General features: G+C 41.3%; 1 pseudogene; it reads left to right on the top strand.

Annotated features, from left to right (window-relative positions):
• Positions 1-1,815, top strand: part of LOC110317887 — a 17,269-nt pseudogene extending 15,454 nt beyond the window's left edge.
• Positions 1,816-5,137: the final 3,322 nt, after the last annotated feature.

Consider the following 5,137-nt stretch of genomic DNA (forward strand, 5'->3'; position numbering starts at 1 on the left):
AGAAGAAGAAGAAGAAGAAGAAAGAAAGAAAGAAAGAAAGAAAGAAAGAAAGAAAGAAAGAAAGAAAGAAAGAAAGAAAGAAAGAAAGAAAGAACCTTTAGTACAGACACCACATAGAGCAGGAGTAGTTAAACATGGATATCCATTGTTCTATTCCTGACTTGATAACACAGGCACCTACCGGGCCTTTCACCACTAACTTAACACCCCTCCCCTGAACCCCCTACCCTATTTCTGGTTTGCTGAGAGCTTTCATCCCAAATGGATATTGTATTTTGTCAAATAGTGCTTCTGAATCTGTAAGATGTTAAAATGTTTTTTGCCAATATGGCGTTTTCTTAATTAATTTTTGTATATTCAGTGACTCTTGATTCCTGTACTAAATTTCAGTTCCAAGCCTTGCCTTTGCCTTCTTTTCCTTCCCTAGACCCCATGAAGACCACTGGTCCTCCTCTGATCCTCTGTTCTCAACCTAATCCTCCAATGAACATCAGCTGGTATTTGAATGGTATATCTCAGTCTTCTCCCTCTCTTTGTGGGGTTCCAAATCTTCAGCCATTTGTTCAAAGATGACCTCTTGAATCATGTCAACCTGCACTTCAGTTGTTTTTTTTTTTTTTTGTTCTGATAAATTTTATTTCCACATCTAAGATTAGGGTGTTTCCATGCTGTGGACCAGATTAAGGTTAGCTGTGCTTAAATTAAGTTACAAGAACATCTGTATCACCTAAGCCATCCTACTCTGTAGATGTGATGAAAACACTTCGCCTGCCAGGACTTCCCCTGGTCCTTGGCCTGTAGCTGAATTCCCTATGGGGAATGTGTGACTTTTTGCTAAATCTTTCTGTGTGTTCACTTGTGAGTTCTGTTTAAGTGAGTCCCTGTTCATTCATTAGTAAAAGCGATTATTTTCTAGAAGGGCTAAACACAACTCTGAGCTGGGCCTGACTCCCGTGCTTGAACTTTAGATCCTTAAAGAAAAAAAAATTGAACTCTGTCTCTTGTGTTCCTTATTTCCAAAGATAGCTGTGGCTATCTGGCTTCGATCATTACTATCAGTTTTGCCTGTGGGTCCTCATGACCTACATTACTCTCTCCGCCAAGATTTTCTCAGCACTGTCCCATTTCTCAGATATGTTTTATGGGCTATCCCTCTGGGAAGACTAGCCAGAGAAAGAACTGAGTAAGATGCTTAGGGGTGCAATTACTCTTGGACCTCTGCAGTGACCTCTGTGGGTCTATAAATGCTAATTTGAGAAACAACACATTAAGTTGTTTTTCCTTTGTCATATCCAATATGTCCACTCTTGAAGTCCCAAACCTTTCTAAGCATTAGTAGCCAGCAGGTGTAAGTAAGGTATTTTAAACATTCACCCTGGATCGTGTAGACAGCACCCACTCTATGATACTTAGGGCTAGAAGCCTCTTGCAGTACTAAAGAGCTTTCTAGCTAGTGCTTTTCACGTGCTTCATGGTTTTTGTTTTTTGGTTGTTTTTTTTTTTTTTTTTCTGATTCTTGTTTTTTGCTTTACCTCCTGTTTTCCTCTTTTGCCAATCCCCCAACCTTGGGCATTCTGCCCTTTTTCTAACATGGTGACCATAGGATGCATTCAGGTGAGAATGCAGGTAACACTTTGAGTCTAATATGCCAAGGGCTTTAATACCCCCATATACCTCACAATGACTCTACCGAGTGGCTGGAGACAGAACACAGAACCAGGTGTCCACTGGGTTGCTATTTTTCCCTTGTGTCCCTCTCAGTGTGTGACACTAAGACACAATCAGTATTCACAACCAGATACCAGTTCCTTTTAGGCCTAGGATATTAACAATCCTCCGTCTGATGAGAAAGTTGACTTACAGCTACAGCATAAAAATTATATGTGTGCTTTTCTGTGTCGCTCTGTAACTGAGACCATTCCAGATTTTGAATGAATCACAGACTTTTATTAAAGTATGGGTTGGTTATCTCTTAAATGAATATTAGATTTGATTATATCAAGCAGAGACTGAACACAATGTGACTAAAACCAAAGAAGCTTCAGAGAAAAACATTGCATATTTTCTTTTTTGTCTAGATAACAAGTTCATATCTTTTATTATGCCCAGTGTTTCTAATCTTCTGCTTTTTATATCTATTTTCTCAATTTTTATCTTCTTCATAAAAATAGGTTCTAAAATATGACACATTTCTTGAATTGATGAGATGGCTATTTAATATACTGAAAGTAAGCAAAAAAATACATTTAATCACCTACTTAATTTAAACTTTCATTATCCCACTATAATGTTTATAAAGCCAGTAGTAATCTATGGGAAGATAGTAGAATCTAGTCATTTGTTGCAGAAGGAAATGAATAAACAAGAGACATGAAAAAAATTTGATAAAATATTTGTTAATCATAGAGATGATAAAATAACTATTAAGTTTATTGATAGTATAAAAATACTCCAAAAAAAATCTCATAAGGCATTTCATAGAGGTGGTTATACCTAAATTCATGCATTTTACACAATACAGACTAAAAAGATATTTTATTGTTATTTCATTCTAGGTATATATGTGGTGCGCGCGCGCGCGCGTGTGTGTGTGTGTGTGTGTGTGTGTGTGTGTGTGTGTGTGTGTGTGTGTGTGTGTGTGTATGTATGTTTGTATGTAGTGTGTGTGTATTAACATGTTTGGGCACTTATACATGTATGTGGAGGCCTGAAGCTCACTGATCTCAGCTTGGCATTTCTGTTCAGTCAGCATCCAATGGAGAAGCCCCAGCTCTGCCTCTAGAGTGCTAGGATTACACATGGCCTCCACCCTCACCTGGCCTTCAAGTGGGAATTAGAACTCTGATTCTCATGCTTGCATGACAAGGGTTTTACCCACTGAGCCATTTCTTAGTGAGTATTTTAGTCAGGGTTTCTATTCCTGCACAAACATCATGACCAAGAAGCAAGTTGGGGAGGAAAGGGTTTATTCGGCTTACATTTCCACACTGCTGTTGATCACCAAAGGATGCAGGACTGGAACTCAAGCAGGTCAGAAAGCAGGAGCTGATGCAGAAGCCATGGAGGGATGTTCTTTACTGGTTTGCTTGCTCTGGCTTGCTCAGCCTGCTCTCTTATAGAACCAAGACTACCACCCCAGAGATGGCACCACCCACAAGGGGTCCTTCCCCCCTTGATCACTAATTGAGAAAATGCCTTACAGCTGGATCTCATGGAGGCATTTCCCCAACTGAAGCTCCTTTCTCTGTGATAACTCCAGCTTGTGTCAAGTTGCCACAAAATTAACCAGCACAGTGGGTAAAGCCTGGATCTCTCTCTTTCTCTCTCTCTCTCTCCTTACCCCCTCGAAGTCTTTTTGTTTTTATTACTAATGCATGTGATCTGTCATTGAGGCCACTGTGTACAGACCTGAGAAGAGTCTTTCATTTCTTCTTCTCTTCCTTCCTGGGCTGAGTCATGATGATTCTTCATGGGTTTGCATACTTTCTTAGTCTTAGACTAAGGCTATTCTGTTTAGTCAGCTTGCAATGGTCAACCAAGCGCTTCTTGCAATGCCTGCCTTTTGTGCGTGGATGTGTTTATGAGAATCCACTTGCTTTGAGCACAGTCTGCTTCCCCTTCAGATACAGGCTATGTATGATCCATGAGGTGGTCAATCTCTTAGATTCACCATGTCTCTTCATAGACAGGATCAATCTGTACCCTTCTCATCTGAGTCACCTTAGCAGGCGTTGGCGCATCGGCAGTGCCGTATGTCCTTCTCATGCTCATATGCTTTCCCTTCTATGGACCCAAGATGTTTTCTGGCACTGGGCCATGGAATAAATAGTCATCAGCCTATGGATGGTCAATTGGTCTTTGATCAGTTTCTAGCTCTGCTGAGGAGAGTTGTCTTGGCAATTTCATTGATATCACTGGGGTCCAACCAGACCTTCTCACCATAGCGGAGGACACTTGAGGCAATCCACTCTCAAAGCTTGAGCATACTCATGGCCGTGCCCACAGCAGTGAAAGGAAAGCAAAAGGACAGAAATGAACACATAGTAACTAAAAATCTTAAGAGATATATTTCCATCTCTGTCTCCCATAGCCTTGGGAAGACAGAACAAGAGAAAGTAAAGACAGGGGCTTCAGAACAACTTGTGTTCAAGAGCTTAATGTATAACTCCTATCATTCCCCCCCCCCCGCCATGTTTGCCTTTTCCAGTCCATCAGCCAGCAAAGATGAACATCTTGGCTTGGTTACATTGCTTACTCTTCTCTTCAGCTTCTCGTGGGAAGCAGGACAGGTCCTCTATGCTGGAGCAGGTTTCCATCGGCACCAGGCCCTGAAGCAGAGCTGTGAAGGTCTTAGGGTAGCAGCATAGGAGCTCAGGGATGATGGTGTAGGTGGAAATCCCCCCGTTTGAACATAAAACACTATGTGGAAGTCCTGTCTTTCACATTGCGGCTTGGAGTAGATTCCTGCCGCGTGTGCTGGTTGAATGAGCAATGTCCTCTTTAGTCTCTGGATTTGAAAACTTGGTCCTCAGTTGGTGGTGCTGTTTGGGGAAGGTATAGGAAACATGACTTTTCTATAGGAAGAATGTTACTGGAGGTGAAATGTGATATGAAAAACCTCCAGGTGCATCAAATGTGTTCTCTTGGCTTCCCCCTTGTGTTTGAAGAGGTAAGCTCCCAGATTCCAGCTCCTGCTGACATGCCTGTGTACCATGACATGCCTGTGTACCATGAGGGACTCTTACCCTTTAAAGATAAACTCCTTCTAGAAGTTGCTATGGTCACAGTATTTTATCACAGCATCAGAAAAGTAACTCACATTATCATATAATACCTCTGCCTCCAAAACAATCTAAGCCTTCCTCTATACTGAAATAAAACTTGATAGGTAAATGTAACTACAGAGTGGAGGTCCTACCCTTGTCTGATTTAAAGGGTGGAAATCGGGGTTATAGAATGAGAACTGGGCAGGACACTCCCACACCCCATTTCCTTAAAAGGCCTTTATTTCTTAGTTGACTTTCATGATCATCCTATGGTTAGGTCTACATTGACCAATGTAAATCCATTATTGCACCCAGAAGAGCTACTTAAGACAAATCCCACAGAGCAGCTCAAGAGTAGCACCTTCCTCATA

The sequence above is a fragment of the Mus pahari genome, chromosome 3 (assembly GCF_900095145.1).
Source record: "Mus pahari chromosome 3, PAHARI_EIJ_v1.1, whole genome shotgun sequence".
Lineage (NCBI taxonomy): Eukaryota > Metazoa > Chordata > Mammalia > Rodentia > Muridae > Mus > Mus pahari.